The sequence below is a fragment of the Phalacrocorax aristotelis genome, chromosome 1 (assembly GCF_949628215.1).
Source record: "Phalacrocorax aristotelis chromosome 1, bGulAri2.1, whole genome shotgun sequence".
NCBI lineage: Eukaryota > Metazoa > Chordata > Aves > Suliformes > Phalacrocoracidae > Phalacrocorax > Phalacrocorax aristotelis.
Window position 1 is genome coordinate 85,576,899 of NC_134276.1, and position 18,373 is coordinate 85,595,271.

At 44.9% G+C, this 18,373-nt stretch overlaps 1 protein-coding gene across 1 annotated transcript in view; it reads left to right on the forward strand.

Annotated features, from left to right (window-relative positions):
• NHS (NHS actin remodeling regulator) overlaps positions 1-18,373 on the forward strand; it is a 263,108-nt gene that overhangs the window by 171,155 nt on the left and 73,580 nt on the right. The gene's annotated exons all lie outside the window — the stretch shown is intronic.

Sequence of the window (18,373 nt, forward strand, 5' to 3'; positions counted from 1 at the left end):
TGCTGGGTGCTTCTAGTTCCAAAATATTTTGTAGACAAACCACATGGCTGTTTTGCAGGATTCGTTAAGTTGGAGGCTAGCATAATCTGCTACTGCTTTTGCTGCTGCCTGGAGGATAATTTTAAAATCTCCCCTCAAGAAGAAGCAAATAGAAGAGCTCTGCAGGCTGCCTTGCTGAAAGTGAGATTTGGAGCTTCAGCCCATGAGCGGCAGAGATGTTTGTGGCCAGCTCCAGGTCTTTTCTGGGACATTTATTTAGTACACCTGTATAGTTCAGATGTGGGGAAGGAGGATGAGATGGGATTCCTCTCACAGTCACCAATAGCTTGAGAAGAAAATTCCACCAGCCTGTCAAATGCATCTGCCTGGTCCCCTGTGTTTCACAGCCCCCCTTGCTCACCAGGTTATTAGCAGAGCAGTATGGTTGCTTCTGATGCAGCCAGTCTGCAACTGTCTTTTGCCCCATGTTCCCAGAAGGGAACAGACTGTTAGAAATACTCCAGAAGAAAATAGCCCTGAGTTCATAATATCCAGACCTGGGATATCCTTTGAAAATGCAGGAGGAGTGTCTCTGCCATCAAGGGTAGAGGAAAAAAGGCAGAGAGGCAATGGAGAACTCGTTGCCACCAATGTCTCTTCCCTTTTTTGGAGAAAGTTCAAGCAGTGAATGAGCACCAACCCAGAAGAAAACAAGGGATCAAATGAGCTAAAAAGCACTGCTTTCCACTTGCAAAAAAAATCTGTTTACTACACGTTTATGGAACTTGTCTTGGATGCTCTAAAAATAGCTTTGCAGGAGCAAGTCTCCAACTCCCCCCAGGAAACTCTACAGATTCCTAGCATAGAAGAACAGCTTAATCCTGATTTTCACAACAAAGCAAACAATCTTTTTTAGCACTTTTAAAAACAGGCTTCAGTTGCCCACTGCCAAGTTGTCAAATCAAGACACGGAAGATGTGTCATTTCACAGGAGTGCAGCTCAAGTTGCCGGATTCTGGATGACCAGACCGTCTGATAATATGGTGGTTCAGATATGTCAAGAGGTGTTATGATGAAGATTTCAGGCAAGGCTTTCAGGGAAAGGATAAGATGGAAAAAAGGGCCTGAGGAACATCCTGACAGTGACAAAGGGTGAGACAGTGGAACAGGACATACTGTGAAGCAGTGTTGAGCCTGTGCAAATGAGGGCAGAACCAGAGAGCATTGTGCCTTCTCCTGGCTGAAGCGCCAGGATATCAATAGGACAAATGTTGCACAGCCAGCTGGAAAGCTATAAGGAATATTATAGGGTCTGGTTATGTCATGACAGAAGCACAGTTAAAACCTGGTCCTAGTGAAATCAAAAGCCACTCTCTTATGGGCTTAGGTCACCCACAGTTCTGTCATCTGGCCTCTGACAACACTGCCTCCTGTGCTTTGTAGTTGGGTCTTGGAGCACAAAGATTTCGTAGGCGTTCCTGTTGTTGCCCATTGAAACTCAGTGGATTTCCCAGATTTCCCATCTACTCACCAGGTTGTGAGCAGAGCTGCACATGCCAAAGCTTTTGCGAGGAAATGAAGAGTGCTGGCAGCTGGCTTCTGCTAATGGCACTAAGGCTCAGGCCAGAGGCTGGACTTAGTGCTGAATGCCTGACAGATACAACACTAACTTACCTGGAAGGACCCACCAGAAGTTCATATCCTAACAGCACAGCCTCAGCACTTGCTCCTGCTTCTGAGGGTTTATCTCCTATAATCACCTTGTTTTCACTGTCTCACACTTGGACTCCTAGTGCAGGCTACTCATCTGGGCTCCCTCTGTGGTCAGTGGGAAGGACAGTATTTCCAGAGGGTGACTATTGCCTTTCTAAGATGTCAAAAAGCCTAATATACGTTGCTGAGAACATGGGGGAAGTCAGAGGAAAGCAAGAGCTTCCTAAGCTGGCTTTGCTGGTACAGAAAATAGGCCACGTTACTATAGTCCAACTCTTATTTAAGGTGATCTGTATCATATATTTGTAGCTAGCTTTTTCAAATATAAGTATCTCTAACAATACTTTAGACAGCTACCTTACTAATGTATACTTCCCACACACCATTTTACTGATCTGCTCCAAAGGGTGCAGCTGGAAGATCTCAATTAGGCTGATATGCCTTGAAAGTGATGGGATAGTGCTCATCTGTCAAACAAAGCTGGGAGAGAGATGAGATGCTTATCTCTTACAGACAAAACACCTGGCTGTCTGGCTTTGTGAATGCTAATTCTGCAAGCTCAAAAAAAACCCTCCAAACCCCACCGTTTTCCCCAAAACCTAAAATAAAAATATTTATAGCACATTTCCATCAGCCTGTATTTCATTTATATAGAATGCAACCCAAAATCCATGGAAAAAGTGATGAAGAATTACCTTCTTTTTCAATGTTTCTAAATATGTTTACTTAGTATTCACTTGTGGGTTTTTCCCTTTTTTCTTTTTTTTTTTTGTGTTTTGTTTTCAAGCAAGTAGTCACATCATTCAAACTAGGCTGGGTACATAAAATCCCCCTTAATAATCTAAGATGTCAAAACTAAGAGCATTTTGTAAATTATCAGAAGAGCCTCAAATTGAATAATGATGAAAATATTGGGGTATATTGGGGTATATGTGGTCTGCTGTTGTAAACATGCCTTGCACATGACCCAGCGAGAGTAGTCTGTTATTCTTGCCTTCTGTTTTTCATGCAGTCCTTTGCTTCTACTCCCACAAGAAGATGGATAGATGGATTTTGATAAGAAGTCTCCGAAAAGTACAGTGCCTTATGAAATTAGGACATCCTTGTAAAAAAAGGACTAACTTATCAAAACATAACTCTGTCCTAACAAGTGTGGGTAAACAGAGAGATTCCTTTCCGGAGGGAACCAGATCGTACGGAGAAGAAACCCCCCTGCTTTCAGAAACGGGTCATTTTCCTTTGCCAGTTAGCGTGCTATTACTTAACTTGCTGATTTAAATTCACAAGTGGTTTTGTAGGCTTTGGCAATGCTTAGTTTCATACTTACTGATACTTTCAGCTGTAATGCCTGTGACTTCTCCCCCATCAGCTGTCAGAGAGATAGTTCAGTTTAGTGCACACAGTTAATAGAGAAAAGAAGGACTTTGTGACAGTTGCTGTTCATATTTCTCTCTTTGCCTCGCATTTAATGAGCAAAGACCCAGAAATCTCTGGTACAGAGGTAGCAAGCTGCAGTAGTCAATTAAACAGGAGTGAATAATACTGTCTCTGTTGGGCCACAGAGTCATGGATGTTGATATTGCAGGTGGGAACAGGGGTCTACAGCCAGAGCTGACTTGTGCTACGTTGTAGATGGTAATAGCTGCTGAACAGACTCTGCCTCAGGTTTAAACTAGCACCACACCTAAGGCTGAACGTTAAAAATCCCATTGGACTTTTCAGAAGCAAAAGGGTAAATCTTTGCCCTGAAAATAAACTGGACTCCTGAATTCTTGCTAGGTTTGCCTGCCTGCTGACTGCACAGCTGTGGAGCTCAGTCCTTGGTGATGCTGGGAGCATGCACCTCTCTTGGCAGTGGCGTGGTTAATGAGCACTTGCTGTAAGATGGAATTGGAGCCATGCTCTTCAAACATAGCTCTTCCCTTGCAGCTTCCCAAAGTAACTCATAAACACTAAACTGCCAAAGTTTTGGAGGTTAGCTAAATATTAGACATTTGTAAGCTTAATTGCAAGCTGGAGGATGGCGGGCAGGAGGAACGTATGGCGGTACGCTAACAAGCGCCATTGTCAAACCGCTCCGGCTTTGAAAGGGAACATTAGGGTATCATTTACTCGGTGCCCTGGCTTCCTATAGAGCGCTGCTAATGAAAGACCTCTTTGTGTGTGGTCACTAACTACAGAGAGCAGTCAAAGACTTTATGGACATAACCATAAAAAAGAGAGCCTGTAGGCCAGAACCAATCCTACAATTAGCTCCTGTCTGTGTGAGTGGAAGCACCTGCTCTTGCTGTGGTGCCTTTCAAAACTGGAGACTTTTAAACCTCTGTCTGCTTTTGCCCTTGACGTGGAAAACACTAAGAGAAAACTGCAACAGGGGGCAAAGACAGTCTTTGGATCTTCATGCAAATACCCATCCACTTGCAGAGGGCAGTATTTTGGAGAGTGGCCATGCAGACTTTGCAGATATGACTGACAATCATACAGATCCATGGCTGCATGGCATGAGTTTTTAAACATCTCTGTCCTATCCTCTTCCCTTCTGTACCAATGGTTTGCTTTGCAACTTTCTTCTTCTTGTTGACTCTGCTTGCTGTGGTAACACTAGCCCATGACAGGAGCAGGAGGTGTTGAAACTGCTGTGACAGTCCATGCCAGTGCATCAGGGCTGTGCCTCTTAGGCACACTGCATTTTTTGACTCAGGCACCTCATTTTGGAGCTGCATTTCCCTCGGGATGCCAAGCAGAGAGCATGCTGATGCTCTGCAGCTCAAGGTGGCATGTGTAGAAATGCTTGGGTTGTGAAATAGGGCATTGTCAACCCATGGTTGCACATGTATCTCCATACATCTGAGAAAATGGCTGAACAAACTTTTATAATGAGAAATTATACATATATTAAATATAAGAAAAATACATGCACTAGCCCATTTTAAAATACGCCTGTAATGCACACAAAGGTGACTGAAGAGAAATGAGTATAAATTTGCAGATGTTTTAGACTTCTCAGCTATAGACATCTACTTCGATATAAATCTGTTTTCACACTAAATAAATCAGTACCACGTCATACTTTCCTCATGTATCTGAATGTTGCAATTGTTTTAACAGCATTCAGTGGATTTTCAAACCTCTGATATTGCTTAATAAATAAAGAGCTGTTTGTTAAACACAAAGTCAGATTGGTAGGAAAATCAACCTTGCCCAACAACATCTCTTCTAAAAATCAGAATTAATTATGAATGTGTTGTCACCTCACTGAGGTATTTTGCCTTTGACTACCAGGAGAATTTAATTTTCCAGTTTCAAGTGAAATCCTCCTAATCAAATCAGGTCTGGGCCTTATCATCAGATAATGCCGTTTGTGGGAAAGATTTACCCATGTGTACAAGTCAAATCTCCGTCTAAAGAAACAGCATAGCTGGGCATAGTTAAATAGGACATCTGCCATTGCAGGTTCCCCTCCCTGCATTCACTGCTGGGCAGGCTGGACTGGCCTTAGCAGTAAACTCCTGGGTGCTTAAATACACTGGGCAAGCTCAATTTCAAAATATAAATGTTGGAGGATAAAAATGGGATAAAAAAATGGGATTAAAAAACCCCACACACTTTGGCTTCATGGTAGAAGATCTTTTATTTGCCACAGAGGATGCCTGAGCTTGGCAGAAGCTCAGCAGAATTAAAAGCAAAGACTTTCAAATTTGCATTACATTACAGCCCATCTGACTTTATGTTCATTTAAATGGATTTTAAACATGTACCATAACCCACCTGTCAGTGAGGTGGTTATTTCACAATTAAAAAAATTAAGCCACTCCACAAGGTGGTCTTTTGCCTCCAACAACAAATTGAAATGAGGGAAGAAAGAAAGCATTTATTGCAGTAATTGCCTAATGCAGTTGTTTATTTAGTTCCTGCGGCGCAGTGTGAATTAGAGGGCTAGTTGCTGACGGTTGTCAGTCAGGAAGGAAAGGAAAGACAGCTCTCCCAGCTGGTGGCCTTTCACCTCTGGGAACAGAGGCTGGATCTGTCACAGGGCGCTTCTCTGCCTCTTAGCATATAGATTGGCATCTAGGCTTTGACAGGCAATCTTTGGGCAGGAGAAGCTTTGGATTAGGCAGCCGAGAAGATGTAGGTCAGAGCTGAGGCAGTGGCAGAGTTTGCCAGAGGGAACTTGTATAGCTCAGAAATGGGCTAAGTCGGCATGCACGAGCACTAAAATTAATATTCCAGGAAGTGTAGAGTGTTGGAAATATCCAAGTTACGGAGTAGATGGGATTTTAAACAGCCCCTTGGAGTTTGGGAACGTATATAATTGGCATCATGAAAGAGAAACAAATCTGTACACCTTTTAAAAACGTACAGCGGTGTAGATCCCACCATAAGCCACATTATTCTGTATTTTCATAGTCTTCCAGTTATTCTCCCTTTGCTAGTTCATGTTCTTCTTAATTTTACCGGTGTATTTTCCTGAGGGCAGGCTTTGGTCTCTTCTTGCCAGGAGTAAAGGAAAGAGGGGTGGGGAAATACTCTTGGCAGGTACTGCATGGCAAAGGCTGAATTTAAAATTCCTGAGCATTTTCTTTGTCAGAGAGTCTCCTTGGCAAGCTCAGAGGATGCTTGAAGCCCCCCGTGCTCCTTGCCTTCCTGAGTGGCTGCCTTGCTGGCAGAACAGTCATGCCTGAAAGAGGGTTAAAAGACAGCAAGCCTGGGTATTTTCATTTTAAAGGAGTAACCAGGGTTTGTATTTTGCAGCTTACCTCCCTTAGTCAGACAGCTGACAGGCTGCTTGACCCTACTGCAGGCAGGATTGCAAAACCTCTGACTTGAAGAAAAAGCATTCTGTACCTTCTAAATACACGCAAACTTGCAAAGAGACCACAGCCATCCTGCCACCACAGTGACTGCGCTAACATCTTCTCTACAGAAATGTTAGATCACCCTTAAAGCCCACCTAGTGAAAAATGGCATATTTCTTGAGAAATAGCACAGTGCTGTCAGTGCTAATGGGGTCTACTTTTCTAAAAGCCAAGCAGCTTTGCAGAGCTCTTTGCCTGGGCACCATAACTGAATTTGTTGGTGTTAGAGAGCAGCAAGTCCCCATGCTGAGCACCATATAAACAGAGGCTCAAAAGTTATGAGAGGGTCGTATTTCCTCACCCCCTCTATGTATTTTGTCCAACTATGTCTGACTGTTTCAGCTCGTTCTCCACCACAACCCATTGATCTGTTGGATAGAAGTGGAAAGCATTTCCAGAAACGAGCATGTCATCTGCTACTGTTTGCTGAAAGGCATCCCTCTGCTCTAGAGGGAATTACAGCTTCCATCTGCTCCCTAATATGAAAAACATGTACGGGCCCCCATGCTGCAGAGTCACTGTGTTACCAAGCTGCGGAAACTCCTGGAGATTCGTGACTGTTGACATTTGATTCGAGGAAATCAGGCCGCCACTCTGCAATTACTTCATTAGGCCCACAAATAATCAGATGAAGGGTGGTCTGAGATTTGAAAAGCTGGGCCGTTGGGACTTTGAAAGACATCCAATTCTTCACATTCTCTTTTAGCTCTGTTTAGATTAAGTACAGCATGTGTTTGAAGTTAAAAAATGCCGAGTTCCAGTGGGGAAATATTTTTAATGTGTATTCAAATAGTACGCATGTTATCCACGTGAGCAAACTGCCCCACGTCCTTCGTCTTGTGCATACAATGCCTGTTGAAAACCTAAGTGTGCATCTGGACAGATGTAGGTAGGATGTTTAGTGAGCAGGTCCCAGCTGGTTCATCGGTGCAGGGTCAGGCTTGCCTTGGTGGAGTGGAAATGTTCAGCTTTATGTTGCTGTCCAACAGATGGGAAGTCTTTGTCAATAGGCTTCCCTTGATCAGGCAGCCTGTAGTAGATACCAATCACAAGGTTCCTTCTGTTGCCTCATTCTCTGGTTCTCACCCATGAGCTTTCAAGCGGCTCATGGCTATTCTTCAGATACAGCTCTTCACACTCTATCCATTTCTTGATGTAGAGGGCAAAGCTTCTGCCTCTCCTTCCTTACCTGTCCCCTCTGAAAAGCTTGTAGCCATCGATAGCTCCACTCCAGTCATGGGATTTGTCCCACCATGTTTCAGTAATGGCAACTAGATTGTAGCTTTCGAGCAGCATGGTGGCTTCTAACTCCTCCTGTTTGTTGCCCATGCTGCATGCATTGGTGTAGAGGCACTTCGGCTGGGCTGTCGGCCGTGTCACCTTCTTAAAGAAACACCCCTTAATTCCTTTGAGGTATTTCACTGGCATTTCCCTGTTGGCTCCTACTACCTCAGGAGCCCTTGGCTCATCTCTGTAAAACCTCAAGTGTGCTGCAGTGTACCCAGCACATCTCAGAGCAACAGGCTGACGGCCCTCAGTAGCACCCATCCCTCTAACCTTGGCATGTCATCCCACAGCTAGTCATGGGCAAGCCTGATATCTTCCTCCCCTTTCAAGTCCAGTTTAAAGCTCTGTCAATAAGCCCCGCTAGCTTGTGAGCAAAGACCCTCTTCCCCCTTTGAGAAAGGTGAATCCCATCTGACACCAGTAAGCCTGGTGCCATGTAGGCCATCCCATTGTCTAAACACCAAAATTGTGGCTTCATCACCACCCACACGGAAAAGCAGTAATGGGTAATAGTCCTAGGGCTGTACCAGGCTAGGAAGTTTCCTAGTGATGTCCTTAACCCAGGCCCCAGGGAGGCAGCAGACTTCCCTAACAGAACAGTCTGGCATATTGGATCCTCTGTTCCCCTCAGAAAGGAGTTGCCTACAACTATAACCCATCTTTTCTTCCTTGTGGAGGTGGTTGTGATACAGGGGCAGGCCCTTCTGAACTTGGTGACACCTGTGGTGTAGATGAACCATCATCCACATCATCCATTGAGTGGCCTTCCACATCCAGAGCCTCGTACCTGTTGTACAGAGGCACCTGGGAAGGCAAGGTGGGCAAAGAGGGTATTCGCCTGCCACCGCGAGTGTGGACTTGCCTCCATTCACTCCTTTCGTTTAACCTACTGCCTTCAGCCTGGCCGGGGGAGGATACAGGATCCACTTGATGTTGTTTTTTTTCTGGTGGCTGTTTCTGTTTCTGTCTTAGAGAGGGCAGAGCATGGTTCCACCAGTCTTTCCACTAAAATAATGACAAAAAGCCACAGGTTGGCCTAATAACTGAACAACTAGTAATACTAAAAAGCAGATGAGAGCAGGCTTCTTGTTTGGCTGTATCTTTTGGCATATCGTGTTTTAATTACAGACCATGCTACCATCTGGAATATTAATAATCTCTTACCGTCATTCTTCTTGATTGTTTTGCCCAGAGGCAAATCCCTTTAAATCTCCGTGCCTTAATTTCCCTGAAAAATCAGTGAATAATGCCTGCTATTGGGAAAAGCAGAGACATTACCGTTTGTTTTGAGATCTTCCACTGATTTTTTTCTCCAGGCAAAAAATAATCCTTTTGTGTTCACATTATTCTGTAACTGGTTGGTGTTCACACAGAAGGTAAAGTCTGCCACTTTGGACTGGCTCTGCAACTTGCTTTCCTGGCTTATTGCATCTGGTATATCCTTCCCTTCCCTTCCCTTCCCTTCCCTTCCCTTCCCTTCCCTTCCCTTCCCTTCCCGATTCTATTCTATTCTATTCTATTCTATTCTATTCTATTCTATTCTATTCTATTCTATTCCATTTTTACTTATTAATTAGGAATGCTCCTTTCTCAAACACCAGTTGAGGAATTTGGAACTGACACTGTCTTGGGAAGAACTGGAAAAGCCAGTGAGAACCATGAGCAGTACTGAACAGGGAGGCACGCAGGCCTTGCCAGGTTGGAAGAATGAGCAGAAAATAACAAAGTGAGATTTGACTTGTTAAAACACAAGTTTAAGCTCTAGGGAAAAACATGAAACATGGTTTTGATGTTTTGAAGTGGAACACAGTTGCGCTAAAGGAGCATGTGGGAAGGTGGGCAGCACTTCACTGGCTGGCTTCAAAGAAGATTTAAAACATAAAGCGTTATGGAGAGACTTCAGGACCCAGGAAAGGAGGTGGTAATTCCTGTCTCTGTGAGGCTCGATCCCTAACTGGAATTTTGGCATTGGTTCTGAACCCTCATTGGCTGGAAAAATAGAGGTAATTTGGCTAGAGTTCAGTAAAGGGCAGCAAACATGGAGTTGGAAGGGTGCTAGATGATCGGTTGTGCTTTGCAAGAATTAAACCTGGTTTGCTTGACAGTGCCATAGCCGAGGAGGAGATGCAATAGTCTGCACCTGCAGAACATGTAAAGACCAAGGCAGGGGAAGAATTACTCACAGTAGTAACCAGCAGCTCTTCAAAGGGAAAATGTTCTCTTTTTTCCTGTGCTGTGCAATAATTTCCAAAAGGAATGGTGAAGGTAGGATTGCTGAAGCAGTTCACATCAAACTGAAGGAAACCAGTGTGCATAGAGCCTCTTAGGCCAGTACCATCTCTGGTTTACTACACTGAAAATACTAGAGCAGCTCCAGGCTCAACGGGCAAAACCCGGCATGAGCATAGATCCGTGAGTCACAGCTTGACCCATTTTCCCTGCTATTTATGGCAAAACAGCCTGCCATGCCTGCTGTAGCCTGCATGCTATTTATGGCCGTATTTTGGATAGCAGTGGTGTCCGCGTATACGTGACTGTGTTTCCATGTGAAATTTGGGTGGTGGGTAGGAGAGAGCTGCCTTTGTTTCAGTGGATGGGCAGAGCTGCAGTTGCAGCGGCAATGGCAAGACCTGCCTGCTCTCGCCTGCCACGTGCACGGCACATGTTTGGTGCGTGTTTGGCCGCAGCGAGGCCGCATGCCCTGGCGGTCTCCCTGCGTGCCCCGTGCTTGAGGGGGTGGAGGTGGTGGGGTGGGCTGCATGGAGGGGCAGTGAGATGCCCAGCTCCTCTCCAAACCATGTCCTGTCCTGGATGCCAGAGGTCCGTCTAGGAGGGCACTGCCCACGGTCTCCTTTTGAGTTTTGCTTTGCTGCATGCAGCCGTGCTGGGCACAGCAATTCACCCTCCAGGTGAAACCAAACCAGAAGATGTGTCCCAGGAAGACACCCAGTGCATTTCTGCTAGCAGGCACTCAGTCCACAGAGCAGGTGAGAGCTGGGTGGGGGCAGCAAAAAAACCCCCAAAGTGCAGATCCTGTGGACATGAGGTCCTCAGTGATGTTTCACTTTGCAGACCAGCTCCCATTGCCTTGCACCACCTGCTAGCATAGAGCCCAAGAGGAAGCTCTCTGAGGGTCCATGTGCCCTGCACGGGTGATACCGTTGCCTTATCTAGAAGCAACGCGGTAGCAAACATCTGTTCAGTGCCCAGCCTCTGGGCTATGGCTGCAAGTCACACTGCAGCAGGGTTTCTGCTGAAGTATGTGCTTTGTTTGAGTTAATGGCATTTCAGGAGCTCTACAAGGCAGCAAGAGCAAGTCATAAGGATGGCCGGTCACTGCTGACTTTGCATTTGAACTGGTGATTTAGAAGAAAAGCTTGATAGCACATTAGGATTAGCCAAGGCATCCAGCCAGCCTTGCCTCCTTTTACTCCAGGCAGGCAGAGCAGGTAATGTAACACCAGAACAAGAAGAGACTATAAATACTCAAGACCTTTTTTTGCTACTTGTTTGTGTATCTGTCAAGTTATCACAATGCAAACACGGACAGCACTGATGAGCAAAGAGGTAACGGAGGGAAGACAGAAAACCAGACATACAAATTATTTCAGATAACGTAGGAGCAACTTCTGCACTGGAAAGAACATTGTCTGGAGCCTTAGGCTTTCATTTCAGCATGCTTGATGTATATAACTCGTAATAACATATGTGGGATAACAGCAGTGATTCTGGGGCCAGGAATAAATTTGGGATTAAAATGAGATAAGTATTCTCGGTTGAGGCAGTTGAGAAGTCTGCCTGTTTCTCTTTAGAGCACAGGGATGTCAATCCCCATCCTGCGACCTTTGCAGCAAGCCACCCGTAAATCCTTGGAAAGGGGTGCTGTCTCTGGCGGGAGGGAGGAGCCTGCCTTCCCCTCTATTAGGAGCAGGCCCCATGATTGCTCTATGTCTCCCTTTGGAGCAGGGCTTGGGTTTGGTGGGGTTTGTCTGGGGTTTTTTTTGCTTTCTACAAGCTGAGCTGGCACTTCTTTTGGATTATGTTTATAGTACCCTAGCGTGCTGTAGCTGATGAAATATAAATGACGGAGTCGATTCTGAGGGCTGTAAAATAAGTCTGGTGCTGGAAGTGCAAAGGCAAGTGTGCTTTTGCTTGGTGAAGTATTTGTTGCTTTTCCAAAGGGGTCATTATTTCAATTTTCATGTGAGTTTTCATCACTTAATGGAACATATTATTTTGCACATTTGCACGGCTTTTGAGGCAAGTGCTGGAACATAATACTGAAATAGTTCTCCTGCTTAATCCTTCCCATGAACAGCACTGCCAATTTTGTTCATTCAGACAGCAGAGGTAGGCAATGCAAAGGTCAGACACCACCAAAAAAACGGGGAAATCCAGGATTTACACAGATGCAGGGCCTCACAGCTTCAGAAATTGCTAGTTTCTTTCCTGGGCCTCACACTGCTCCATGTCTGGGTGTCCTGGAGCTTGGAGGCTCACTTTTGTTTGGACTTAGATCATCCAGGGCTGGTTTCCTTGGCACACCTGGATACAGGTCTCCTGCTTGCAGCTGACCGATGGCAGAAGAGGGAGTGGGTCGTCCTCCCATACCACAGAGATCCTGCCATGCTCAGAGGTTAGCAAGCATTACGGGAAAATAACATTTTCTTCAAGGCAAACTGTCGTCGAAAGGGGAACGTTTCTCCTCACATTCAGTTCCAGCAGCTCAGCTTAGACTTTAATTTAAGGGGTGGATCACATTTGAAAGATTTACTAGTTTATGCCAAACGCAGCATGGGTTAATTCCATTCGCTGCTGACTGGAAAGCCCAAGTCAATCTTTTCCTGAGACACATGCTATATTTAGCCAGGAAATGATAAATAATGCTATTTGAAGTACATTCTGCTTCTTCCCCTTTCCTCCCCCAACCCTTCTTCCTCCGAAATAGACTACGAAGTATAAATAATTTGTATATTTAACCTGAATGTTTCTTGCCTACATAGGTGCGCTTGGTTTCTGTCCCTACACAAGAAGTCACTAAGTGGGTTGAAAGCTGTTATTTTATTGATGTACAGTATAAATAAGTCACACTACATGAGATGACTTGCAGTTAATGTGTGCGTGCATGATTTTCTGTCCTCTGCTTTCTTATCTGACGTGCCTTTATCACTTGAACTATTCACCTTAAGAAGTAAATTCACTGTTTGATATTTGAAGGGAAACATTTCTACCACTGGCAGAAAAAATCCACTAGCTGCTATTGTGTGTCTGCAGTTTCTTGCTTTGTCTTTGTACTTGTTGAAATGTCTGCATTTTTTTGGTCCAAAATATAGAGATTGCTGCCTTTCTGGTAAAGCAGGACTGTTTAATTAAACATTAGGTAGTGATGGCATAAAAGATGTTTAATTTTCCTCTCATCCACGGAAATTTTTTAACCAAGCCAAATGTCTTCGTTAGTAAGGAATTTTTTCTGCGGAAACAAAACACCTTCCCTCTAGTGTGCCTCCAAAGTGATGGTATTGATTTGGAAATCACAAGAAAATCTTTATTCCTTTCAAAGAAAATCTTCTGCTGAAGGAAGTTTTCAGCAGGCTCCCATAGGTGCAAACATCTTGCTCACCATCACTTGAGAAATCCAGATAAAACCTTGGATTTATGATCTATGAAAATCTTTTAGGCCAGGTGTTTTTGATGGAAATCACAGGAGACAGATCGTGCAGGCTATTCAATAATGTTGGGCTGCAGGATGTTTGCATCGGAACAGTGTAAGGAGGTTATAAATCAAAGGAGAGCTGGGCTCTGTGTCAGCAGCAAGTTAGCTGCTGAGGCTGTGTTTGTTGGGAGATCTCATGCAAGGGCAAGGACCAGAGCCCATGTGGGTAGCCAGAGAGCTGTTTGGTAAGTGGTGTTTGGCACACAGAGTCAATGTTAGTCTCATAAGAGGCAAAAAACAGACAAATGATCAGTTTTCAGTTTCAATTTTTCTGCAAAAGTTGCCTTGCAAGTTTATTTATTTATTGTGAGGAAAAGACCCCTCAAAAAGCTTGAAAGTTTCTGCACATACAGAAAGGCGGTGCCTGGCTACCGGTTCTGGGTGTCAAACCTATCTGTTTGAATTCATCTTTCAGAGAGCAAAAAGAATTTGGGAGGAGGAGGAGGAGTAGGAATGGTGCTAGTGGTGTGGGAACAGACACTTCCCTACCTGGAGCCTAAATTGAGGACTTGGGGATTTGAGATCTTTCCCAAGAGGGATCTCTGCCAGGAAACAAGCAGAAAGAGGAACAGACTCCAGCTTATTTCCAAGGCTGGGATTCATCTTTTCTAATAGCAGCTCCCTAAAAATGAGTTATCTGGTCCAGGGTGCTCTGGGCAGAGCAGCCAATGCTTGCAGATGGGTATTCACTTCACCGTGATGGGGGCATCCAAGGTAAGCCACATGAGTTGGCCTCCGTAGGTGCCTGTCTCTCTCCATTGACTCAGAGGAGTCTGGACAGCTGGATTAGGGTAGACACTTCACTTTCAGAAAACTGGTGTTAGGTGAGCTGAATTTCACCCTATTGGACAGGTTTTCAACAGGGTTTATTTAGGCCCATGGAAGTGTATCTACCTCTTGGGAGTTTTCAGAAGTGCTGTAATGTGTCACCTAAGCAACACTGTGATCAGGGGTAGCTGAAAATCTGTCCTTCCTTTGAGAGGAATTTATCTATAGGTATGCATGTAGATTTGTATCCTGCAAAGCATCCGTCAGGACTCTTCAGCATGTACCTCCAGTCCACTTGAAAATCTGCCTCTGATACAGTTTTGCGAGCATCAAATTATCTATGACACTTCACCTTCTGCAGCAGCTTTTATCCAGCATGATCCACTGCCTAAAACTGCTGTGTATGAAAGGCCATCAAGGCAAGAGTAGCAGTGCAGGTATTTAACATGGCTACTGGGGCTCATTGGAAACACCATGTCTTAGTTCAGGAATTTCAGCATAGTTTTTCCAATTAAAATGAGATGGGTATATTCTTCTAAGGCAGCTTGAAATGAAGCAAAAGACCAGTAGTCATTTTGTGAGACCTATCAAGATCTTTAATGACCACTACTGGTTGGGACATCAGCATTTACAGCACAGCGGTTCGTCCCTCCACTGAAGAAAGACTGAGTCGAGAATCATTAATTTAAATTCAATGTCTCCGTCACAACCAGTAACTTAAATTAGGTATCTGAGCACGTAGCAGCATCACAGAAATATATTCTTCTCCATAGCGAAGCCTGAGAAGGAGCTGAACACTCACAACTCCTGTTGTAGAAAATGGAAGCTAAGAGGATTAACAAAACACAACATATGCGTGATATTTAGGGCAGTTTCAAAGTCAGTAGGGCTGTTGTGGATTGATGGCCATCAGTCTGTCTTTATGCATGTCTGTCTGTCTAGCAGAATCTGCTGCACAGTTATTCAGTGATCCTGCATGTGAACACATGCATATGTGAGTGTAGTGTCTGTAAATTCCTAATTCATTTAAAAAATGACTTCTGTATGGGCAGCTGTGATCAGCATGTCTAGCAATACCTGATCACAATGCCCTCCGCCTGCAAATAAAAAAATCACCATTTTCACTCACTTCAACTTCGTTTGCACCCTTTATTGCACTTTGTCTTCGATTTTCATGTGCTATTAAAGAAAAAAAAATCTCTTCTGCCCCTGCAGTTTCCTCCCCTTATCCTCTCTTACTTCCAGTAGCCAGAACAGCACCTTTCTACTGCAGACAGGTACTGATGTTTAGCAGGAGGGTGTCAGCTTTGCATTGCAGATTACACAGCTGCATAATCTCCTGGCTAAGCAGCCCGGTGATATGCAGTCAGCTGGAGGAGAGCTGGGAGTTTGGAATTTCTTACCTGTTTTCCAAATCTCTTTCATGACTCTGAAGAGATATGAAGAAGGGTGTTAAAATAAAAAAGAAGCATTGTATTCTTTTTTTTTTTTCCCTGATGCTGCTGAGATTGCCAGTGAATATTACCTGAGCAGCAGCTAGCAAGTTTCTGCAGGAGTGTGTTGATGTAGCAAGAAAGTAGTGGTAGCTTTGAATAAATCATTTATGTGTGTACTGCAGACTGTGCTTCAGGGATTGGCATTAACAGTGGCGCACTTTCAGACAAATAGAGGAAAAGGCTTTCACCCAACTTTTTACTGAAACCTCAGAGGAATAAAACAGGTCAGCGGTGAATATTAAATTAACTTTTGGCCATCTTCCAGAGTGATCTGGCCTAGTTAGGAAACATCAAGAAGGAAGAAAGCTTTGCTTCTTCACATCCTGATTTCTCCAGGGAGACTAGAGAAGGAGATCTGTGCTTGGCATTACAAAGGCAACCTGATTTTGTAAGTCAACAGTTCTTCCATAGGCACACAGAGGCAGCCCTATGCAAATCTGCATTAACACCTGTGTGCACTTTTCTTGCAATGCTGTGGCCATGTTTAAATCGCATGCATTGTTTTAATGCTAACCTGTATATTCTGATGAATATGACTAGATCAACATGGTATTTATTCAGTTTTGCAAGACCATCAGTACAGCCTTATTAGATGGAGCATAATGTGACTTTCTGGCCCTCGTCTCCCCAGTACGTGTGATAGGATTGGTCCCTCACTGGAGAGTGTACATCTCTGTATCTCAGCCACATGAAAGCCTGGCAAGGCTGACTCCAGCGAAGACTGCTTAGCAGCCACAGAGATACTGCATGGAAATACAGCCCTCCATCTTCTGCATTTTGGATGTTTGTCAAAAACACATACTTTGTTTCAAGAAATTATACGTTTTAGGTATAAGCCTGGGTATTTAAGGATAAAGGAACACCGGGGTTAAACCACCAGTACCTCTTGGCCGGCTGATGAGGAGAATGAAGAGCTCTGTTATCTGTTCATAGGGAAAGAGCTACAAGAAGAGAGAGCAGGAGATGGGTGAGCCCTTTCCTAAATTTGCCCTTTGCTAATTTTGCAGTCAATCATCCCATTCAGAGGTGCGTGTAGTGAGAGATATAAATAAGCCGTGGGAGCCACTGGAGAGCCTTGTGCCTCCCCAGCATCTCCCGGGGCATGCCAGGAGAGCTTCCCGCTTGTCCTCCTGCTGGACCGGGTTCAGTACACCTGAAGAGGGCTAATGAACATTAGTCCAGTTAGATCTCCTGCAGGGAGCAGGGCTACTGAAATGAACTGCTAATGTATCCACCCAGCCCCCTTTCCCCACCACTTAGGTGTTTCCTTCGCAGGGCTTGGGTTTGTTTTAGGGGAAAGCAAGTCTCCAGCGAGGCAAGGCAAGGCAGGTCGTGGTGGAGTGGAAAAGCAGGCTGTCGTGAACCCCCTCCTTGGCACACACCACCCACAGTTTCCTCTTCAGCCTCTTGCCCTGCATGCTTGTTGGGCTTCAAATGCTCTGCCAGATGGCTGTGGTTAATGCCGCAGGTATTCATTGCGACGGGCTGAAAAGGGAACACACTTCAAGGGTGCAGATTCCTCCTGCTTCTGTGGTCAAAAATGTGAATAAAAGGTTTTAATAGAGTTGGTCAGAAAATGTTGTGATGCATGGGTTTGGGTTTTTTTGTCTTCGTGTGAAAGTTTTCAACACAAATGTAGAAGCCACAAAACAAACATTTTCTGACACACATCTCCAGCTAAAATTCAGAAGTGCTGCTGCGGGGTCATATGGGAATTGTATTTCTGCACATCTGTGGGGAAGACCTGGCCAAAGTACTTGCGGAGGATACTTGCGTTGCCCCCCTTCATTAGCAAGATCCCTGCTCCCATGGAGGCAGTGCCGGGGGGCAGCATGGCAGGTGTAGCTGAGCCAAGGAGCCCAGCTCCCAGGGAGGGAGGTGGCACGGGGCGGCCACCCTGACCTCCTGCTGCAGGCCACCACTGCGTTTCCATGTTAGTGCTCTCCAGGTATTAAATCTTTCCAGTCTGGGGGAAATTCCTGTTGGGAGAGAAAAGTTTTGCCCAACCAATCTTACTGAGACGAGCATGTTATTTTCTCTGGGATGGCAATTATGACAGATTTTTAAAATTTTAATTAACCCTCAATAATGTCACAAGCTCAAAGCTGGATGCACCATGTGAAAGTTTCCCCAAGGAGGGCACGGAGCTGCCAAAGCACCCAGCTCTCCCTCTGGAGCCCATCTGGGGCTCCTGCTTCTCACCCCCTGCCCCTCACTGGGAACTGGGTGGGCACCGACGACCACGGCAGACAAACACAGCAGGCATCCCCAAGGCTTTAGGGCTGTTTGTAGCCTCGACCAGGTTTAGGTGGTGGGCTTCCTTCCCGAGGTTGAAGGGCGAGCTGCTGAGCCACCAAACCCTCAGTTATTTTCCACATCTGGTTTGATTCTCTGCAGATAAACAGCAGCCGTGCCATTAACAACAAAAACTTAATTCACTGAGGTTTGTTCAAGCACTGAGAGCAAATATTTTTCCTGTGCAGCTTGGGGTCATTGTAAGGGAAAAACAGGGCTGGAGGTATATCATCCCTTTAAAAATTATTATTACTTCCTAGAGAAAA